This window comes from Lissotriton helveticus, chromosome 4_1 (genome assembly GCF_964261635.1).
Source record: "Lissotriton helveticus chromosome 4_1, aLisHel1.1, whole genome shotgun sequence".
Taxonomy (NCBI): Eukaryota; Metazoa; Chordata; class Amphibia; order Caudata; family Salamandridae; genus Lissotriton; species Lissotriton helveticus.
This window is the reverse complement of record NC_136063.1, coordinates 697,830,489-697,855,182: the sequence shown is the minus strand read 5'-3', so window position 1 is coordinate 697,855,182 and position 24,694 is coordinate 697,830,489.

Genomic DNA, 24,694 nt, shown 5'->3' with positions numbered 1-24,694 from the left:
CGATGCTTTTGGCGCCTTTCTACTGCAGGTAGACCTGATTACCGTAAGTAAACCATGTAAATAGCCAGGAAATGCCTGTCACTGCCTGTCATTCCAAAGCCGTCACTTTCTCTGCTGAACCTCCCTCCCTGGGCCAGAAACTGTGTTTTCTTTTGTTGTAACTCATGTGTGTACAAAGGGCAACCCTTTCGCGGACGGTCAGCAGTGCTACGAAGGTTATCTCAAGGTCATCGACAAAGTGGTGCCTGTCTTTCTCAGGTGAGCACATTGAACTGCTCTGCGATGGGCAGGTTAACTAATAGAAGCTGCGAAGGGCGGAAACGGGGACTTGGGGCATTAAGAGCTGCTGTTGCATGAAAGTCCTAATGGAATTTTCTCTGCGTCATTTACACCGAGTGCTTCATCATACTGAGAGGCCGAACAATCACATTTACTTCGTTTAAGTTATTTGGGCTGTTTTATTTGAAATTCTCCCAGACCAAGAGGCCGAATCACAAACACTCTGTAAGTGGTGAGAGCATGTGTTTAGAAAATTCTCCGAGGGTTCGTAAATATTTAGAGGGAGAATACATATTTTTCTCCAAAGTATTTCTTAAGGAAGAGTAAGCTTACACAAATCCAACAATCTTATCGTTAGCAAAGGTATTTAGATCAGACTGACAAAAGCAGAGCATGCAGACAACTATTCAGAACATTAGCTCTCTGAACGCACTACTTAAGGTGGGTCGATAGTCAAAGAATATCCTATCAATTGCAGATGGTGAACAAGCATTGGCAATGCCAAATAGGTCTGACTTTAAATGCATTTTGTATTGTAATTGTATTGTAATTGCATTTATATAACGCTTACTACCCCTGAAGAGGCGTCAAAACGCGTTTTTGACAAGCAGCATGCTACTCCAGAACCCATAAAGGATTAGTGGTGTAGTACAGTGAAGATATAAAAGTAATTTGAGCAGTGGACTTGTTAGTCAGTTATTTGGATTGAGAAGGCTAGTGGAGGGATTCAAGAGGGAACGTTTTTGAATTTATATAGCGCTTGCTACCCTTGATGGGGTGAAGAGGCGCTTTGTTGGTGAGTATCACACTACTTAGGAACCCATAAAGGATTAGTGGTGAATTAGTATAGTGAAAATATGAAAGTAATTTGAATAATGGTAATGTGAGGCATTAAAGGTATATAGCATAGGGATGGCTATCAATTAGTGTGGAAGCAAAGAACTGTAAAATAATATTGGTGTTGAATAAAAGGTCAGCTGACAATTGAACTTTCAACCGAGACCTAAAAATCTATATAAGTTTTAAGACTGGCCTCCTCCCATCTGTGCTGCTTCCAGAGAAAAACAGCATAAATTATCTAGTTATCCAAGACACTTTAATAGCATTACAATATCATTTGTGTGGCCCTGAAACTTAAAGCTTGGGCAGCTCGATAAACAAATTCCTGTGTGGAGAGCTACAGTTTTTTTTGTGGATGTACAAAACTTCTGCCCAAACAAAACATGTACTCCTGGCCCCAAACATGTGGGTGGAGCTTAAGCTCCTCTCCCGGTGATTCTCCAACAATTGTCTGGCTACAGCTGTGCTGTCAAAACAGACCATAAAAATGTTTATTGTTTTAATCTTCAGCCCAATTTTCTGAGCTTGGGAACATTTTAGGAAGCTCTATCTAGGCAGCAGGAAAGAGGCTGTTTTCTGCAACAGCTCATTCATTATGCACTGCGGGCAATGTCCTGCTTACCTATCCAGGGTCTTCCTGCCCTTTGAATCATGATTAACCTGAACATAGCCTCCTTAATCTGACTTGCCATTGGCTGGGTACACAAAATCTGTTGCTAGGTCCCTGTATGTCCAAGGCTCCGCAGTAAAGAATGACCTTTCCTCCTACTGCTCTCTAAAGTTCCAAACGGAGACAAAGGCCAACGTATTCCATTCTATTTATGGATAAACAATAAACAGGGCCACTATGTGATTTTCTCTAGCATACAGAATTTACACTTATGATGAGTTCTGCTTGCATGTGTGTGTCTCCCACCCTTGTGGTTAGCTTGCCATGTGCCTAAAACGAACTTAACTTTTTATAATCCAGCATCTGTAGGTAATGCTCTTGAGAGCTCCCCCCACTACTCAGGCCCCTCAACACGAGTTGAAGGATAATTGTGGTGCAGTAATTTTGCACCTGAAGTTTCCAGTACTACAGGTGTGAGCAATTTCGACATTTGGAACTAACCTAGCAATATGAGATGTTACCTACAAAATGGAGATTTGCCAGGGGAATTAGATTTATCACAATGATTTCCAAGAGTAAATCCTCAGTTTGGGCCTTTTTCCGGGCATAAAATACTCAAGGTTTGACCTAGTGAATGTCTTACCAGAAGCTCAGGTAACTATCAAATCAAATCAAATAAGCTTTATTCGATTTTTAAATTAAAAATCATGAAAGCATCGACAATACAGAAATAATTAACAAAAAACCCATAAACATTTCATTTCATAAACACAGTAAAAAACCATCATTCAACAATTATTGTGCAAGATTCAGTTACCATTAAAAAACTTAAGAGTTTGTCCTATGTAATGTGAGGGGAGCTCGGGTAAAAATCATACAGATCCCAAATGCGAATTGTGCCTTGTCTTTCATTGGGGGTACAAACTCGTAAAAAGGGGGCAACATTGGTGTTTTTAAATTTAATTAGTACCAGATCCCCAGCAATGCATTTGGGCAGCGTCCCTAACCAACCCACCCTCCTGACACTCAAGATACCCCCGTCAAGCCCCGGCGGCAACGGTCTATTCTTTTTTAGCCAATAGGTGGCCTTATTTAGCAAATCCTGCTGGGTTTCGCGTGTTCCCTGGGTGAGGGCAGGGACCCCAGAGAGGACAGACACATACGGGGCGGCCTCAGGGGGCAGGTTGATATGTGGCATTCTTGCCAAGGCGGATCTAGCCACTGTATGGGTTTTTGGTGCAGATTTGACAAAAACTTTGGGGCCTATTTGAGTAGGTGTGCGAGATGGCTGTATTTGGGTGGCCCCATTGCCAGATTTATACATTTCGGGGGCGGTGGTAGGGTTAGGACAGACGCATGTGGCCATAATAGTAGCTGGAAGCGAGTGCTTTCTTATTACTGACTCAATATTGGTCAGCCTTTCCCCTAAATCATTCATTTTTGTGACCAAGGGAGAGATGGTAGCAACCAGCAGTTGTTCAATTTTGGCCAATAAAGTCGTATTGAGAGACAAAAGAGGGTCCTCTGGTTTGTCCGCGGCCGGGTCCTCGATAAATGCTATTGGATTAGCAAGTGATGGTATAGCATTGGTGCACAATATTTGTGTACTTGTATTGTTCCCAAAGTTAGTTTCGATGTCATGCTTCCATCTATTGTAGGAACCCAGGGGCGCGGAATTTACTTGGTTATGAACTTTATCAGCGGGGCCATTTGCTTTAAGACAAAAAGAATCCACAGTTGGGGAGGTTATAAGATCAGGGGCGTACTTTGTACCACACAGGGCGTTGAGTTCCTCCCATATGGACATCGTGTTTGTAATACTTTAGAGAAATGATATTGAAGCACGATACCTCCCTCTGTGTTGGAGCAAAGTGGGGTAGCCCGTCCCGGCCTCCTCAGGCCTCGGAGGGCCACAGAGGGCCCGCCCTTTGCCCGGGCTTAGCCCCGCGCTTCGTCCCGCGTGCGTCCCCCGGGACAGAAACAAGGAGTGTATTTATTAGGCAGGTAGGCGGGGCCGGCTGGGGAAGAGTACCAGCTGTTGATGGTCAGAGGGAATGCTGGTACTCGCAGTCCCCGGCCGCCGCACCCGCCGAATCCCCGGACACAACAAACGGGGGCAGACAGCAGCAGACAGTCCCCAGATGGACAAAACGGCTCCTCCGGTCTCCCAAAGGGTCAGAGTCCCGACCCACCTCGAGCCCCGAGTTGCACCCGCGAAGCGGGGGCGGCAAGAGGTAGTATCAGGCAGGCAGGCAGGAGGCGGGGCCGGCTGGGGAAGAGTACCAGCTGTTGATGGTCAGAGGGAATGCTGGTACTCGCAGTCCCCGGCCGCCGCACCCGCCGAATCCCCGGACACAACAAACGGGGGCAGACAGCAGCAGACAGTCCCCAGATGGACAAAACGGCTCCTCCGGTCTCCCAAAGGGTCAGAGTCCCGACCCGCCGCGAGTCGCACCCGCGAAGCGGGGGCGGCAAGAGGTAGTAGCAGGCAGGCAGGCATGAGGCGGGGCCGGCTGGGGAAGAGTACCAGCTGTTGATGGTCAGAGGGAATGCTGGTACTCGCAGTCCCCGGCCGCCGCACCCGCCGAATCCCCGGACACAACAAACGGGGGCAGACAGCAGCAAACAGTCCCCAGATGGACAAAACGGCTCCTCCGGTCTCCCAAAGGGTCAGAGTCCCGACCCACCTCGAGCCGCGAGTCAGGTAACTACAAAATTACCAAATGTGGAATTACTGCGTCACTTCGAATTTCTGATTTAACTGGTAACAGCTGTGTGCTGTCAGGGCTCCACGAATTTCCAATCCTTTTCTTCTATGTCGACTTGCACAGGAACAGAAGATGCTTACTTTCCAACTCCCTCTCTCCAATCAGTCGGAGTCAGATTAAAATCATAACTCCAAGCAATCAGAAGAAGGGAAGGGGAAAAGTGGAGAAAATAACCATAATAAAAGAAAGGCACAGAAGAGACTGGTCCGGTCCCTCGATACTCCAGCGAATCCTCCTCTGACTTTATCAGCCAAACTAGGTTCCTGTGAATACTAAAATATACAAATATTTTTAGCCTATAAATCTTAATTCAGTTCTACCTCCTTCTATTGTTAATTAAACCTACATACCCATGGGACTGCATAGACCTGCAGCTCTTCTTTCTACTGTGTGTTTTCTTAACTGGAGTTGCCTTGTGTTCAAACTCACTAAAATGAAATGACTGTGTTAATATTCCACTCAATTATTTCTCTTGGAATATGTGTTCTTCTAGACTACAGACCTACCACGCTATACAACTCTGTGTCTTTTATTCTTCCTCTTGTGTTGCATGTTGGCTTGTGAATACCTCATCAATGCTGCATTCCGCTATTCTTTTTATGTGATCTGTACTTGTCTTTCTTCTTTTCAGACTGCTGCTTTCCTGCTCAAGTTATTCGTCTCACTAGATTCAGGTAAGCCTTTTCTCTCTATTTACTTCAAGTAATTGTCTAAATTGCCTTTTAACAACTATTTACATTTCTCTAGGGAACGAGTTTAATTTCTGTTGCTGTGTCTCGAAACACCTGCTGAAAACGCAACTGTTACCTCTAGATTTTTAAATGTCACAGGCTGAAAGCGTAATTCCTCTTTTCTGCAATAAAACTGTCTAATTAATTTTCACTTAGCTCTGTGAAAGCCGTTTTCTATGACGTGAAGACAGCTGGCTCTGCTCCTGAAGTGGCACACGTTCTCTTGAAGAAGTCTCTCAGAACGTTTCTTTTCTTTTTTCTTTTCTTCTGTCAAACCCCAACGTGACAATTTCTGCAGGGAAACTATGGTGCTAGTCGCTACTAGAATAAATCTCTAAACTACTCTGGAATTCTGTAAAATAACCTTTCCTCAAAACGTTTCCTACTCTACACTCGAAATCTCTAACTGCCTCGGGCTGAATTCTTGGTGAAGTGCGCAGCTCTGATAGAGCGCGCGCCTCACCTGAACTCCGTTCTAAAATGTTCAGGAGACTAGACTGGCAGCTTAGGCTGGCAGCTGTCCTGCTCGCCCGCCATCTTGGAATTCCGTGAATTCCACGCCTTGGACCAGGAAGGGGCCAGATTCCAGTCCTGTTGGCTCATTTTGAGAACTCTTGCTGGCCGTTCATTAGGAAGGATCCTGACAGTACCCCCCACCAAGGAAGGCCCTCCCGGTCCGGGTTTGGTTGGGTTTCGCTGATGGAAAAGTCTTACTAATCTAGGTGCATGTACATCTGACTCTAACTCCCAAGAGCGTTCCTCTGGTCCATAGCCCTTCCAATCCACCAAATAGTACAGCTTACTCTTCACTCTTTTGGAATCTAGAATATCCTTAACCTCAAATTCCACCCCAGCTTCCAACTGAACTGGTGGTGGAGCACTCTCTCGTCTTAATCCTGGAACTGCCTTTTTTAACAAAGAAACATGAAAGACTGGGTGAACCTTGAGTTTCGTGGGTAGTGTCAGTTTATAGGTCACTGGATTAATTTGTGCTTCAATAGGGTAGGGACCAATGAATCGAGGCTGGAACTTCCGATTCCCTTTCAAGCGCAAATTCTTGGTGTTTAACCAAACCTCCTCCCCTATCTCTAGGTGAGGGGAATCTCTTCTCTTCCTATCTGCATATTTCTTATACTTAATCTTTGCCTGTTCCAGATTTTCTGATGCTGCATTATGTACCTGACTCAAATGTGTCACCAAATCCTGAACTGCTGGAACTGGGAGCGAAACATCTAACATAGTAACATTTGGATGTTTGCCATAATTCAAATAAAACGGGGAGTAACCAGTGGACACATTTGTGGCGTTGTTATGAGCGAACTCAGCAGCCCACAAATAGTCCAACCATTCCCCGCCCTGTTTTAAGGTATATAGCCTCAAATACTGCTCTACCTCCTGGTTCACTCGTTCTGTTTGTCCATCCGTTTCCGGATGGAAACTGGTGGACAAACGTGTCTCTATTCCAAGTGCCTTCATGAAGGTTCTCCAGAAATGAGAAACAAATTGGGTTCCTCGGTCTGATATGATAACCTTAGGAATTCCATGCAACCGCACAACCTGAGCACTGAAATGTGTTGCTAACTGTTTTGCCGTTGGAATTCCTTTCATAGCCACAAAATGTGTCATTTTGGTGTATGCATCGACTATTACTAAAATAGTATTGAAACCTTGACAGGAAGGTAGATCTGTTATCAAGTCTAAGGTGATTGTGTGCCAAGGATAGGGAGGAGTAGGTAAGGGTTGTAAAAGCCCTTTAGGTGCCTGTCGTTCTGACTTCCCCTGCGCACATATCTCACAAGTTTTCACATATCTCTCTATGTCTTTGTTCATTTGTGGCCACCAATAAGTTCTTTTTACTAAATCCATCGTCTTCTGTTCTCCTTTGTGCCCAGCCAACAAATGATCATGACATTCCTTCATGACTTGGTTCTGCAGTGTTGAAGTAGGCAAATACAAGGCCCCTGAGTGATAAGGTAGACCATCTACTACTTCTCTATTGTCTTCCTGCTGCGTCCACTCCAACATCTCTGCTGGTGACAAGACTCGAGATATCTGTTCTTTCACACTCTGAGTTTCAACAACGCCTATGATTTTGGTATCTGGAATGATGGCTTGTGTCTTGATTTGATCTTTTTCTTCTCCGGTTCCCATTCGGGACAAGGCGTCCGCCTTGCCATTCTGCGCTCCTGGCCTGTATGTGATGACAAAGTCATAGTCGGCAAAGTATAATGACCAACGAAGCTGTCTCGGGGTTAGTGTTCTAGCTGACTTCAAGAATTTCAAGTTTCGATGGTCCGTGTACACCGTTACAATATGATGAGCTCCCATCAAATAATGTCTCCATTCCTTGAAGGCATCCTTTATTGCCAACAGTTCTTTTTCCGTAATTGTGTAATTGATTTCTGCTGGTGACAACTTTCTTGAACGATATGCAACCGGATGCAATTGACCTGTCTCCTTATTTCTCTGAGACAGAACTCCACCCACTGCCAAATCTGAGGCATCTGTCTCCACATAAAAGGGTTCTGATGGGTCTGCGTGAAGAAGAATTGGAGCTGACGTGAATTCTTCCTTCAATGCCTTGAATGCCATCTCTGCATCTGCTGTCCACTGAAATTTTACTCCTTTTCTCAATAATTGTGTGAGAGGCAGAATTCGCCGAGAGAATTCGCTGATAAATCTTCGATAAAAATTGGCGAAGCCAATAAATGCCTGTACTTCCTTCACACTGGTGGGAGACTTCCACTCCAAGACGGCCTGAATTTTTCGCTGATCCATGAGTATTCCAGCTGGCGAGATGACAAACCCCAAGAATTCCACTTCTGTCACATCAAAGGCACACTTCTCTAGTTTGACGAACAGTTTATTTTCTCTCAACTTCTGTAATATTCTTCTCACTTGACTCTGATGTTCCTGGGTGTTGACGGAGTATATCAAGATGTCGTCTATATACACTATTGCACATTGATCGATAAACTCACTAAGGACATCGTTTATGAAATGCTGGAACGCTGCTGGGGCGTTGCACAACCCATAAGGCATCACTTGATATTCGAATAATCCAAAGCGAGTTCTAAAGGCGGTTTTCCACTCATCGCCGGCTCTTACTCGAATGAGATGATAGGCCCCCCTCAAATCCAGTTTGGTGAATATCTGAGCCCCTTTCACCTGGTCCAACAAAACTGAAATAAGAGGGAGGGGGTACCTATTTTTCTTGGTTATCCGATTGATTGCGCGATAGTCTATGCAAGTTCTTAACTCGCCCTCTTCCTTCTTAGGCACGAAAAACAAAGGCGAAGATACCGGAGATTGGGAGGGGCGAATGAATCCGTTAGCCAAATACTTGTTAATGTATTCCTTTAAATGATTATGCTCCTTCTCAGTTAAAGCATAAACTCGGCTACATGGCATATTTGCTCCTGGTTCAAAGTCTATTTTGCAATCGTAAACTCTATGGGGAGGTAGTTGTTCAGCTTCCTGCTCATCAAACACATCTTCGAAATCTTGATATTGCGATGGTATTGACTGTGTGTTGATTACGCACACGACTGCATTCGCTGAACACAGGGCCTGAGCTGGATTGTCTTGATCTTTTTTCTTTTGGTCTCCAAAGCAATGATTCTTGCAATAATCCGAAGTCATTTCTATAGTTCTTGCGGCCCAATCGATGGTCGGGTTATGCTCTGTGAGCCAAGGAAGTCCTAAGATTAGCTGGAATTGAGGAGCATCGATTAAATTAAACTGGATTTCTTCCTGATGTCCATCTTCTCTCATCAACCGCACCATTTCGGTATGACTCACTATGGGCCCAGAAGATAGGTTTGTTCCATCGATGGCTCTAACTGGTTCACTCTTTTCCTTGAGTATTGCCTTCAATCCTATTTTGGCAGCAAACTTTTGATCGCAAAAGTTCCCTGTTGCCCCTGAATCCACCATCACCGTCACTCCCTTCTTAACCTCCTGACGGAATTTAATTGTCATGGATTGAATCAGATGCGGGGAGGATGACTGCAGCGTATTGGCCAGCTGATGCTCTTGTGGAGTTGGATTTTGACTCGCATCCACCTGTACAACTCCTTCTACAGGTGGTGCAACTAGTTTTCCTTCGGCTTGTACGATCCCTTGGGTTTCTTTGGGCAATTCCTCACAAAATGTCCACCGGCCCCACAATACATACATAAATTACTGGCTCGTCTCTTCTCCTTTTCTTCTTTGGTAAGCGGACCTCTTATTGCCCCTATCTGCATGGGTTCTGGGTTGTTGGACCCTTCCGCAACTCTTCCTACGTCTGTTCTTGCCCTGTCAAAACGGGGCACGGTGCTTCGAAATTCTCGCTTCCTTTCACCTCGCCTTTCACCTTGCCGGAAATCCAACTCCAGGACCAAATCTATGAGAGCTGAAATCTCTGTGGGTCGGTTGGGAATCTGCGCCAACCCGTCCTTTAATTCATCCCTCAGGCCTCGATAAAAAATTGCTGTTCTTTTGCTTTCCGGCCAATCTGTTTCCATTATTAACTTATTAAAGTGGGCCAAATACGCCACCAAATCTCGATTCCCCTGTTTTAATTCTAATAGCTCATTGTCTACAGCTTGAGAGATTCGCCTTCGATCAAATATGCGCAAGAATTCTTTTTTAAATTCATCATAATTCTGCAGGAGAGGGTCATCTCGAGTCACAATGGGCATTGACCAGGCTGCTGCATCTCCGCTCAAATAAGACAAGATGAATGCCACTTTAGATTGTGCGTCGGGGAAGATAGAAGGACGACACATGAAATGCAGTGAGCATTGCGTAATGAATACTTGAGCTTTCTGTGGGTCCCCACTAAATCTCTCTGGTGCAGCTAAGGGAATGACTGGTGACAAAGAATGTATCACCTGTGTAGTTAACCTATTGACATCCCCAGCTGATGTGGTGGGAATTTCCCTATTTCCTGGAGGTGGCTGCCTAATCCTCTGCGCCAACTCTGCTGTTTCCTTTCTGGCATTTATCACCTCCTGCCTCAAACCCCGATTCTCTTCCTTAACTGTCACTAACTCTTTTTGGATGGCATCCAATACCGCCCCTAAGGTCTGTAAATTAACCCCCTCAACCATTCTGTTCAGGTGCAAATTTACAACGTGGGCACTTCACTCTGTCAGGGCTCCACGAATTTCCAATCATTTTCTTCTATGTCGACTTGCACAGGAACAGAAGATGCTTACTTTCCAACTCCCTCTCTCCAATCAGTCGGAGTCAGATTAAAATCATAACTCCAAGCAATCAGAAGAAGGGAAGGGGAAAAGTGGAGAAAATAACCATAATAAAAGAAAGGCACAGAAGAGACTGGTCCGGTCCCTCGATACTCCAGCGAATCCTCCTCTGACTTTATCAGCCAAACTAGGTTCCTGTGAATACTAAAATATACAAATATTTTTAGCCTATAAATCTTAACTCAGTTCTACCTCCTTCTATTGTTAATTAAACCTACATACCCATGGGACTGCATAGACCTGCAGCTCTTCTTTCTACTGTGTGTTTTCTTAACTGGAGTTGCCTTGTGTTCAAACTCACTAAAATGAAATGACTGTGTTAATATTCCACTCAATTATTTCTCTTGGAATATGTGTTCTTCTAGACTACAGACCTACCACGCTATACAACTCTGTGTCTTTTATTCTTCCTCTTGTGTTGCATGTTGGCTTGTGAATACCTCATCAATGCTGCATTCCGCTATTCTTTTTATGTGATCTGTACTTGTCTTTCTTCTTTTCAGACTGCTGCTTTCCTGCTCAAGTTATTCGTCTCACTAGATTCAGGTAAGCCTTTTCTCTCTATTTACTTCAAGTAATTGTCTAAATTGCCTTTTAACAACTATTTACATTTCTCTAGGGAACGAGTTTAATTTCTGTTGCTGTGTCTCGAAACACCTGCTGAAAACGCAACTGTTACCTCTAGATTTTTAAATGTCACAGGCTGAAAGCGTAATTCCTCTTTTCTGCAATAAAACTGTCTAATTAATTTTCACTTAGCTCTGTGAAAGCCGTTTTCTATGACGTGAAGACAGCTGGCTCTGCTCCTGAAGTGGCACACGTTCTCTTGAAGAAGTCTCTCAGAACGTTTCTTTTCTTGTTTCTTTTCTTCTGTCAAACCCCAACGTGACAATTTCTGCAGGGAAACTATGGTGCTAGTCGCTACTAGAATAAATCTCTAAACTACTCTGGAATTCTGTAAAATAACCTTTCCTCAAAACGTTTCCTACTCTACACTCGAAATCTCTAACTGCCTCGGGCTGAATTCTTGGTGAAGTGCGCAGCTCTGATAGAGCGCGCGCCTCACCTGAACTCCGTTCTAAAATGTTCAGGAGACTAGACTGGCAGCTTAGGCTGGCAGCTGTCCTGCTCGCCCGCCATCTTGGAATTCCGTGAATTCCACGCCTTGGACCAGGAAGGGGCCAGATTCCAGTCCTGTTGGCTCATTTTGAGAACTCTTGCTGGCCGTTCATTAGGAAGGATCCTGACATGTGCAGTGCTTTACACACCCTAAATAATTAAATACAACATTGATTTCTATGTACTTGTTCATTGAATGTCATTCACCAAAAAAATAATGTGCCTGAAACCTGGCTGCAAATGTTTTTTCTTGGTATAAATGTTTGGGGTATTCCATGTGAGAAGTTGGCCTGGTATATGATGTTCACTATTCTAGTGAGCACCCTGCACCAGTCCAAACAACCCTTATGGTGATGGTTGTAAAGTTAACCTTATAGACCAGCTATCCTAGTGGTAGCATGGACAAAGCAGTCTTAGGTTAATACTTCAGAGAGCATGTGAAGCCAATTGTTTTACCAATTATAATCCCTTGAATACCAAATGAAAGGACACCACACAAGGTATATATCAAATATATATGTATTTATCACTAACACAACCCCTCTGCACTCGTTATGAGGTCAGAGTTCGAGATACAGCACAAGTTACTCAATAAGTATACTATAAGTTGCACAAATACAATTCTGCCCTAGGGGCCTCACGAACCATATACTAAAGAAGTGGTATAAGAACCACTTCAGGAAAGGTGAGTAGGCCTAGGGCCTAGGAAATCGCTGGGGCCACACTGATCAACCAAAGGACTGGAAGTAGGAGACCCACAGGATGCGTGTGCAGTGTCTAAACACACATGCGAGTTACCATAGAGAATCAATGGGAACGTAAAAGTTACAAAGTAGTTGATTCCGGACACTTCCGGGTGGACTACAGGAAAACCCTGTTAAACTAAAACACTTGGATAGTTGTTACCCACGGGAGCACCGGAGTACTCGAGTTACCTTACCCAGGGAAGCCGGGTGCATAGGTGTTCTTTCGTGCCGGGTTTCATCGATCAATCCTATGGAGAGTTCCAAGAAAGTGCTACAAGAGACCAGGAGGAAGATGTCCGGATGGATCCAAGGGTGGATCAGAGCAGTGAAGAACCTGAAAGCAGAGGGGACAGAGTCTGAGTCACTAGCCAGTGACCAGGAAGGAACCAGGAAGGAACCAGGCGATGTTGAGATGCAATCAGGTGAGGATGTGAAGCTTGTCTCTGCAGCCACGTGGACCAGGAGGCATTGATGACAACCAGGAGCTGGATACGGACTGTCCCACAAAGGATCTAGCTGTTGGCGGTGTCGGTATCCGGATTGGACCCAACAAGCTTTGGCAAAGGCAACCCACGCAGGAAGGGAAGATTGGCTTCTGTTCAGACCAGCAAGGTCTGGGGAGCTTCCCCTTTACAGGAAAGCAGGAGCAAGCCCAGAGCAACCAGTCAAGCTGTGGATGTGGAGCAGAGTCAGAGAAGTCTGGAAGTCCAGAGGCTGCGTCGCTAAGTCTTCAGGATCCCGCGGGAGCATCGACAAAGCAAACTGAGCACCATCTCACATAAAACCAAGCACTCTGCCTCCAGGATTGTTCATGAGGCACAGGGTCAAGGCTGATTTGCATATGGCCATGTCTGAACTGGGGTGGTGTGGAGTGCAAAAAAACGATGGATTTAGGCCCAGATCTCTGTACTGGGGTGAATGTATGACATTGTTCTGCATTCTGTCCATCAACTGTTGTTTTTGCATTTGTCACCCCGAGTGGGATGGGTATGCTCAGACATGAGTCCCATGCTCTCCACACCACTGGAGTCAAGCTATCCTGGCTGAAGACGGCTGATAGCCAGAAACCGGTCCTAGGATGCTTGATTCCGGTCCAGGAAAGACATGGCTTGGCAGTTCGGACTGGACTGTTCCCATGAGGCACAGGATCAAGGCTGATTTGCATATGACCATGTCTGAACTGGGGTGGCATGGAGTGCAAAAAACGATGGATTTAGGCCCAGATCTCTGTACTGGGGTGCATGTATGACATTGTTCTGCATTCTGTCCATCAACTGTTGTTTTTGCATACATCTCAAACCTACTCACTTTGCTGTCTGCACCTTACGCCCCACACCTACACTACATCATACACCACTGCCAAAAGCCTACTCAAAACCTACATCATGTGCTTAATTTGAGCCGGTGTTTGCTGGTGGGACCCACCAGCACTCGTATTTTGGGGACTGTCACTTATTTTTTCTCAAGAGCCTTTAATCCAGAACAAGAGAGGGAAAACACACAAAAAAGGAATGAAGGACAAAGGGAAAGATGCAAAAAAAGTCACAAAGGGAGACAGCAGCAACATGCAAGAGTGAGATAAAAGGGGCAAGGAGTGTCTGGTAGTTGATTAAAGAGGCATGAGGTGGATTTGAAACTGTGCAGCCTTGGTTTTCGGTGCACTCGGCTGCAGACTTCTGAGTTGCTGATACAAGGTAGTGCATTTTTAACAATTGGAGTTACCTCAGGGAAAAAGAAGACTGGTAGAGCGTGGATAACACAGTAGGACCTCATTCTAAGGGAAGTAATACAGTCAAGGGATATGAGGATACCAAAGAATACCAAGGGGTCAGAGGTTGTACCCCGGTGAGATTCTACCCCATTCCGGTTTCAGACAGTCGCATTTGAAGCTAGTGCAGTAATGTCACACGTTTTCTCAGGTTCCAAGATCCAAAACGCTATATCCTGCATTTTCTCCCACACTCATTTCACCAGGTATTGCCTTTAGAAATTTGTGCAGGGAAAAATTGCAGGGTCAGTGTGAAATTTGCACATTACCTGCAATTCAGATTTAGATGTAATACCCTGGTTCTACCCATATGCTAGGTAGGGTAGAGTGTCTGATTGTCATTAGCACAGCCTACTTTAGAGAGTGTGCAGAATGCATGCCTGGTGCTGTTCCCAAAGTCTTGTTGCTGAAGATTGAATCCGTATTGTTAGTTGGGGTTTTCCAAGCAAGACATCTGTCTGGAGACATGACCTGAACATGAGCCCGGTGCACACTTGCAAAGCTGGGCCATTAATGTGGTTTTATGATTAAAGTCCTGAAGGCAAACACACAAAGAAAAGAGAAAAAAACATTAAAGCCACATGAAAAATAATTTTCCTACAACTCACGACTCAACAGAAACCTTTGTGGTTAAAGAAATTACATGTTCCGAAAATGGAACTAGAAGATTTTTAAAACAGTGTTTTAACCCAGGATTATCCAATGCAAATCACGTTTTAGGTTGCATTGTTACCAGTAGTGAGGCGACAAGAAGGCATTCCAAGGGTGGTGTGCCTGGGTGTTCCTGTGCATCTCCCCATGGATTTTGACATAAATCTATATATATAAAGACATGTAGACACACGGATTTGTGTAAAAATCTTGCGTCTCCCTGGGTTTGACGCAACAAGGAGGACTATTTTTATTTTTCCTCATTTTATCCTCTATGCATTTATGGGTTTCAAATGTACCAACCCGTATTTGTCTACAGAATGTAGCTATAGATTAAACTTGGGAAGCCATGACGGGATGGACCTTTGCGGCACGTCAAATTGCGTAACCTGCGGAACCCACTCCATGCATGAGCTTTAAAACTGAAACGAGATAAAACACATTTTATGTATTCCTTTTTATTTAGTTAGTTATTCAGCTTTTTTTCATCTATTTAAAATGTGCATAATATGTGGAAGCACAATTTTTTTTTTTTTTAAATGTGCATGGTATGCGAAGTCCAAAAATATAATTGAGACTGTTAGCGAATTAAAGAGCTATGGAAACGAAGCACAATGAGTGCTTGACGCCAAAATATCCTTTTCCCATGAGTAAGAGGCGTACTCACCATAATGTCGGACTTGCTTTGCCACTGATGCTCAGTCGGGACTGGAGAGTGGCCTCGAAGTGAATGACATCATTAATTTTGTTACATTTACTATTAAGGGACAATAACACAACGCCCGGTAGTTTATCCGTATCAATTGCTCTGAAGTCACACACTAGAAACCAGCCGTGATTGGCTATCAGGTTACAACCTTTACCCCGTTATTCTTATGCTATCGCTTTAACCCGCCGCACTGAGGAGACAGCAGGCGACAGGCGAGGCAGGTGTTTCTTTCATCTGCACTTTACCCCCGGGGCATCACCCGTGCCTGCCTTTCAAACACCCCTCCGTATCGTGTTACGCGGGAAGCGTCCATGATGTTCCACGAGAAGACGCGCGCGCGCACGGGGGCAGGATTCTGGGGAGCCAGTAATCCAATTACTCAGACTGTGTTTCGCATTTATAGAATTAAACCGCTCTTTTCAGCCCAGGTAACGGCTCTCAGCGAGGCATAAGGTGTAAGCGATACAAGGTGACTTCAGAGTGGACAGAAGGGGAGCAGATGGACCTGTTCGTTCGGCAGTGAGTGCATCTTTAGTGGGCATCGTGATCGCAACCAAGGCCTGGTGCAGCCCTTTCCTACTAAGTGGTCGTTCAGAAGGAAACAACTTTTGGATGCAGGCCTAAAATTCAGTGACAGTGTTTTGTACACAGTACAAATATATTCCTAATTAATATTTGCGTATAACCTTTAACGGCAAGATCTGCTTGAGGTTTTTTTTTAATCCCCAAAAACTAGGCCTTGGCAAAACATTTAAAACGCTGATGTAATATCTAGCATTTCTTGTTACACTTGTTGCACTTGTTAGGTGAAATGCCCGAAATTATGCCGTTACGCCACGTGGCATAAATTTCTGTGAGTTCAGGGAAAATCTTATCATGCGTGCACAGGACCAACATGAACGAACATAATGCGAGTAGTTGCTGTTTGCATGAAGTGCAATCTAGCACTATTTTTAGAGCAAAATACTTCCTTATCTCTGAAATGGGTGCAAACACGCATTTCACGCTAATAGTGCTAAATGCCATGTTTGTGTTTCATGTAATTTCACATAACATTACATATTTACGCAAAAGAAAGTTTTACTGATTTTGTACCCCAGATGGGGCACTATATGAGCGGGGTAAAAAGCAGAGGGGGATATTCTCAAGAATGTGTGATAATTACCGTAAATTGAGCTTCACGCAACTCTTCACATCGCAGTCTATCTTGGGAAAATAAAGCTGTGTTAATTAAGTATTCACAATACGGAGGCGTCATGCGATAGGCCCATGACAACGGGCCAAATGTCCGTAATAAAGTCAACGCGACGGCACAAAAATGCGAAACACTAACGCAAAATAAGTTGCGATGAGGCCAATTGCGATACAAAAAGCAGAGAAAACCAGAGCCAGGCATGCAAATCCCACGCGTCATGTGGGAAAATGCACTAAAAAAGCAACAAAAAGAACACACCAAAAACAATCCAAAGTGCGTAGCAACATGGATGCACCCGGATCGAGTGCAGAGGCCAACGGGAACCCCTCAAGCCCCACAGACCAACAGCAAGGAACTTCGGGTTTGGGAAAGGGCAAGGAGTAGAGGAAGAGGAAGACGGGGTGCAGTCCGCAGCAAAACCAGATCAGCATCATGGAGGTGACAGAATACTAGCATCAACTGACCCACAATCAGACTAACGTGAATGCAGTCAGAGTGTCGAGGAGGACAATGGAGGAGGCCAAGAGGCGCTGGCATGATGTGAAAATCTAAACCAAGCACAAACACGCTGCCAACAGGAAGGCAGCAACGACGACAGGAGTTGGGAGTCCGGACATAGCTGAGGAGGACTTGACACAACATCAACAGGGTGAATAATGACCAGGGACTGGGGGACGGGGAGAGATGGGCACAGCGGCCCACATGCACAACGATGTGTAGCACACTGCACACCCACAATGACCCTGGATCATGTCCCGGGGCACACTGCAGCACACCCACATGGCAAAAACAGCACATCCACATTGACGACAATGTGGTACAATGTGCAACCCCGACACTGCAGAACAGAGGACACAACTGGCTCCGCACATGCGTAGAAACAGGCCAACTACATCTAACAGAGCAGGAAACTATGAGATGGAAATGTAAGCGTACAACCTCACATCCGTCAAGTAGTCCAAATGTCCACTGGCCTGCATCAAAATCCTGCACCTCCCAAACAGTCACAATGTACATTGTCATACAGTCTGCATGTAAATAAGAACAATGCGCCAACACTCATGTCAACACAATGTCAACATGCATCTCCCCTTCACATTGCAGAGGGACACACAACACCTCCAGCAGAGCAGACAACTCATCAGTGATGCTGGAGAGGACCACCACACCTCCGACACCGACGCCCTACAACAGCTCATGGACATCCCAGGCAACCCACCGCCAGGGCAGCCAAGCTGCATAGAGGAGAACCCATCCCCTGCACAGACCACACAGCAGGAAGCACCCGCCAGCACGGCAGGCCCCCAAAACTTCACCGAGCCACACATGGCACGCATTGAAAAAAAAACGAAGTATAGGACAGCAAATCTCTTCCACCAGGGGTGCTATCAAAAAAGAGACACAAAGTACCCTTTTCAACATGGGCCCAGTGAAAGGTCACCACAAATGTGGAACTTGTTCAGTCTGCGGTTTGACGATGGAAGGCACTCATTTCACCGATGGAACAAAACACTGGCGCCATGAGGACTTTACAAACTGCAAAACGAAATACGCAGTGTATGCCATAACTTGTCCTTGCGGCAAAATTTACATAAGGAAGACGACACAAGAAGTGCGCCAGCGGATAATTCAACATAAATCCCGAATCAACAACAAAGTGCTCACTGCGCCTCTGGTATCGCACTTTCTGAAAAAAGATCATGCCGCAAACGATCTTAGGTGGACCATCTTGGCGAGCATAAAAAATGTCCCAGGCGCCGGAGGGGACCCTGATGCAAGACTGGCACAGAAAGAGGCGTACCTCATCCTGAAATTCAACACTGCAGTGTCAGGCTTGAACGATTTGAATGAACTCAGCAATCTATAAATGAACTGTCTGTTTGCTCTGTTAGTCTGCTTATGCCGTTGCTACTCTCGTGACTGCACTGTACCAAAACCTCGGGAATAGGAGATTCACTAATCTACAAATTTTATGTAGACGATCTACCAGTCGTGTGCCGCGCACCCCTTGCTACAGTTAAAAAAAAACTTCAAATCCCTCAATGCATCGGGAACACTGGCCGTTTAAATATAGGGAGACACGCCCCCTTTTGCAACAAGCTGTCTCTCAGAAGTCACTGGCTGCCGGACCGTTGCAGCTCGTTTTCTCTGCCGAGAAGTAAGTCATCCGCTTGGGATATGCATCCCCTTTTCGGACTTGCATCAAATCACGATCATCTTAATGCCAGTCTAAATGTGTGCCCCCCTTTCTTTAACAGCACGCCAGCCCGTGTGGCGGCCGCCGCCTCCCACGCGCTCAATTTAAATAAACGGCCACGTCAAAAAAGGTAGGATTTCCTTCATTCACTCTGTGTCTTACCAGTGCATCATCTTGGCAACAAGAGTTATACTGAGTCCCAACCCTCTCTCCAGATTTTAGATCTACACACCGAACAACTGATCACGGCCGGCACCGCGTCCTTGTTCAGCGGCAACTTCGCCCTCTGTCAAGGTACGCCTTGATTTTATGTAGCAACCTGTCTGCAGCATATCTACAACATAGGTAGACTGTATTTAATGTAAATCTCGTATTTCATTTTTCCCGTAGGGAGTGACCCCCCCACCTCACAAATAAGGTACTTTTTTATTTTAAAGTGGGCGAGTCTATGCGATGAGCTTATTGAAACGACCCCTCACTTACACCGTGTCTTTATTGTTTCACAGTGACAACAACCCCCCAGTCCCTGTCCTGAGGAGAACCCGTTGAATGGTATTGGGTTCGAAACGCGTCGACGTTCTTACCTCCAAGATACCAAATTGCTAGGGCACGCTAGGATTCAACTAAAACACATTCTGGAATTGTTCAACTGTTCCTATGTTGTTCCTAGCCTAAGCACCTGATGTGGTATCTACTGTGTATCTTGTGATGGTTGTAACAAGGAGGTTTCTTTCAAACATAATAGTCCCCTTGTTTATTTCATATCCAGGATTGGAGCCCCTGTAAAGTGATTAATTTGAGGCCTTTCCATAGTTGTCCATGTTATTTATGTATGAAAATTTCTTTGTTTTCACACTGTTTTGATAATTTGGTTTTTGTATTTTGTTATGAATGTTGTGTTGTATCTTTTGATGCCAAAGAATTTCTTGCACAAAATACTTTATATAAAAAATAATAAGTCAATCAACACAAATGGTTGTCCAACCTAGTGATTTATTACACTAGGTCTGTGTACTTTGACGCTAATTCAATACTGCCCGGCCATTGCTTTGTTTTTCCTTGCAGTGCACTGAAGCAGGGCCATGCTGACTGAGCGGGTCCTCTTCGATGTCCAAGGAGCATGTGGCAGAGGGTTGCGGGGGACAGTGGAAGGTATCCTCCAGAGCATGATGCAGAGGGCAGAAGCCGTCTGGAAGCAGTAAATGGAGGAGTGGAATGCAAAGTCAAAGTCAAAGTCAAAAGTTTTTATTTTGTTTCGGTACTCTTTTGAGGACCACAAAATTATTTAAAAGAAGATACATTTGATTTTACGTACAGCTTAATACATTTTCAATGTAATTTTCAAAAATTTAAAAATCTTATAACAAACATATTCATTTGGTGGCTTAACGCATACGGAAATAAAATCCCTTGCATTGACAATCCTGCAAGACCGATATATGGGCTCTAAGCATAATAACCTAGCAATGACAACATTTTTATTTGGACATATAAAGAGCAGATGCTCTAGATTCTGTTTGCCCCCCTGACACAGGTTACATTGCGAGGTACTGTTTTGTTTCCAGGAAGAGGTAAAGGATAATAAGGGGAGTATACCCAAACGTAGCATCATAATCGTGCGCCTTGCACCATGGGTAAGAGTGTATTCCAGATATAGCAGTTTTTGCTTATATTCTTGGGAGTCAGCATAAGTCTTGTACATAGATAATTTAGTACAGTGGGAGTGATCAAGCTCGTAACTTAATTTGGGAGAAAAGTTTTTTAAATATAGTTTGAGTTGTGCGGGTGTCCAAGATGATAACATTTCTGCACTAATTTTGGCTAGACGAAAAGCCTCTCCCAAGTTTTTAAGGAATGTAGAGTTAATGGTATCCTTACTAAAAGTCTCGAATTTTAACAAATGTCGTAGGGTACCCTCTTTGGAATGGAGAAGGTTATAGGCCCACCTAATGAGGCTTGCTATCGATGTCGCATATGCGCTTGTGATCGTACATTCCAATCTTAGTGCCTGTACTGGTGTCGAATTGGAAACTTTCAGTAACTTTTTTAATATTTTGCCTTCATTTAAGTCCATATAACTCCATTGTTTTAGGGGAATATGTTCAGAGGCGTAAGATAGAACCGGGGGGATTTTGGCTCTATAAATTTTTATTAGTGCTGAAAAATGCCTGCTTCCAGTAGTCGTGTACAGGCGTGATATGGCCCCGGCATGTAGATCACTTTTCCTTTTTAAATGGTTAATTTGTTTGCTGTTGCTCATATTATGCGAAAAGATTCTACCAAGATAGGTATATTCCTTTGTCTGTTCCAAAGTCTCACCTCCCAGTTTCCATTGGTACTTCACATCTTTTTTCTTGTTTGAAAATGCAACTACTTTAGTTTTACTTATATTTGGAGTTAAGAAATGTTCTTTCGAGTAGTTGTATAAGATATCTAAAAGACTTTGAAGTCCAAAAGGTGTCAGGTCGAGCATGACTATATCGTCCGCATACAGCAAAGCATGTATGCGCTGAGCGGCCATTTTCGGTGGAGTGCATAGCCCTTGTTGTAAATGCGATGGTAGGTCACTCAGATATAGAGAAAATAGAATCGGGGCCAAAAGACACCCTTGCTTTAGGCCATTGGATGTTTGTATTATCTTTGACAGGCCCCTGTCACCCCCCATTTGAACTCGGCACCAGGTATTACTATGTAGGTTCACAATTAGTTGTAATAGTGGTTCAGGGATACCCATTTTTCTCAATTTTATCCATAGTGTCGGCCTATCCACCCTGTCAAAGGCAGTAGAGTAGTCTATAAAAGCTGCATATATTGGTTGAGATTTTCCAGTTACGTATTTGTCTAGTAAAAATTGAAGGGTAGCTATATTATCCGTAACTGAATGGTTCGGTCGGAATCCAGCCTGAAACATGGGAATTAGTCCCTTCGAAAATGCCCAAGATTTCAGCCGGTCTAGTATTTCTGCAGCAAAGATCTTACCGCCAGCATCCATTAGAGCGATTTGTCTATAATTTCCAGCTATACTCCTTTTTCCTTTTTTATATATTGGAATTATTGTGCTTCCTTTCCACGAGTTTGGAATGTTCCCGGAGTCGAATATATAATTGAATAATGGCGCGAGCATCTGGCCCCATGCTTTTTGGTCAGCTTGATAAACCTTGATAGGAATCTGATCAGGGCCAGATGCGCCCGTACTTCTTGCCTTTTTGATATTCAGAGCGATTGACACTGCCGAGGTCTTGGTGAGTTTTATATCTTTGGTTACCATTTCTTGTTCAATGTCCTTTCTCACCATTACATTCAGATTGGGTTTGTATAGATCATTTAGGAATATACCCCAGTCTTCTTCTGAGACAGGGATTGCTTCTAACTTCTTTTTAGTTCCCGTCATCTTCGCTATCAAAGACCAATATTTTCGTTGATTGCATTGCTTTGCTGCTAGTTGGATATCGATCCAATTACGATCCTGTTTCAACTTTTCCTGTTTAGCCCTTTGTCTTCGAATTTGATTCTTTAGTCTGTTTATTTCAACTTTATTTACTGACGAGTAACTCAAATACTGAGCTCGAATCAACTTATTGAGTTTTTTTATAGTTGGCTGATTGCAATTTTTATTCTTGCTGGCACATTTTCTTTGTGTTGGTCTGTCCTGTTTTAATTTACTTTGTATGGCGTGTTTAAGTTCGTTCAATACAATTTCATAATTCTTTATGGGGTCATCAGAGTAAGTGGCAGTTAACAATTGAGTTTGTGTTATTAATACATTCAAATAATCCAAATTTTCCGCACCCCAATAGATCCGACGCTGGACTGTATTTACTTCCATTTTGGGTTTATAGAATATTGGTTCATTCTGGAAAGTAGTTTGTGGCGTCCAGAGTGTTGTTAAACGTAGGAGTGCATGATCACTTTCCTCATTAAATTTAATAGACAGTTGGGTAATTTGTTCTTTTACTTCATTCCCACATATGAAGTAATCAAGAATAGAAGGGACTCCATTTCCCTGCCTAGTAAATGAAGCTGGCTTATCTCCATTGATGTTTCCATTTAATATTGTCCCATTTATACTTGGAAGGAATGACAATAATGAGCTTCCTCTTTTATCCGACTTTACTCCTTTTGGAAATTGCGGGAGTGATGTTTCCAGTAATTCTTCCTTAAACAATGTAGACCATTTCTTTATTTCACTATTTGATATTTTAGCGTTTAAGTCGCCCATAATGATATATGATAAATGATGTTGATCTTCAAGGATGTTAGTTATGGTCTCTAGTAGATGATCAAATAAAGGGTCATATTTTTTACTTGGTGGAGCGTAGATATTGAAAAGTAGTATTTTCTTATGAATATCTGATGATTGTAATTTAAATTGTACTTTAATACATTGTAGGTTGTGTGAATATGTGTCAATTATTTCTTGTGACCAAGAATAATCTTCTTTCAGCAGAATTGCCATACCTCCTTTCGCATGACCCCTTTTGGATTATTTTGCTGGGATTTCATAAACATAATATCCTTTTTGTGTGAAGGGAGTGGTTGACCATGTTTCCTGCAGAGCAAGAATATCTGGATAATCTTTCGTTGCATCTTTCATCTTGTTGGTGGTTTTCCCGGCCAGATTCCATGACGAAAGCTTCAGACCTTTGCTAAACCTGATGTTGTTGTGGATTATCCATTTTTTTGCTGTTTAATGCTTCTGATAACCACGCCCAAGATTGTAGGTTGTTCTCTTTATCGTTTGGGTTAGTGTTCCTGGACCAAACCGACCTTTCGCCGTGCATTACTTGTATTTTTAATATATCTTTTCTCATATTGTTTGATGCATATTCTCCCCTTTCTGAGCTGAGGTTATTTTTAGTATGAGATTGTCTAATTGCCACTATATTTTGTAAATTGGTTTTGATTTCTGGTATTGAGATTACATCATAGCCATTCTTGTGTAGAATTTCCTTCTCTCTTATAATTATTCCAGGGAGAACTGGAGAAAAGAATGACACTTGTACAAATTTGTTATTTTCTTTTTTCTGAAAGCGTACTAGGTCAATTTCTTTACTTGTCAGAGATTTCAGGGAAGGTATTTCTTGTAATAGATTAATTATTCTTCCACGATTGAGCGGCATATTGTCAGTGGGAAAAAGTTCTTCTATTGTTAAATGTTTTGATTGATTTCCATCCCACTGCCATTTTTTGTAATCTTGTAGTTCTTTTGTATCATTACTTTTTTGCTCTGTTGGTTTTTTTACTGAGGTCGGGCAGTATTCTTCTGCTTTTGGGTTCAGAGGTTTCACCAGTGGTGTTATTTGAGTCGCTGAGGAGTTCACCGAGTTAGTGACAATGTGTCTTTGAAATTTAAGTTTGTTCCCTTTTTTCTTTTGGATTCTCCTCAGGGATCTTCTTCGCTTTTTCTTTCCAATTTTTTCCTTCAGGTCTTTGTTTTTTATGGTCTGTTTTGTTTCCTGTACATTGATAACCTTTGTTGAATGTATTTTACTGTCGATAGCTATCGGACCTGGACCTTTCTCAGTTTCTTTGTTGGAAAAAATGGGATAGTGTTTGATGTTATTTTCGGTGATGTTTTCCTTTTCTTCTCTAAAGAGTTTCTTAAGAGAATAGGTTATGGGAGTTTTTTTCTTTTTTCTTATTTCCTTGATTTTAGTCTCAATTATTATCACATCTGATGTTTGTGTACTTGCATCTTGCATTTTTAGAGGCCTTATTGCTTTTTGGCAGCCATCTTCAGATTGTAATCGGTTAACCGTTACAGGTTTGTCAGATAAGTCATTAGGTAGTTCTTTTTTCTTTTTTTCTTCCACCAAAAACTTAAGAATA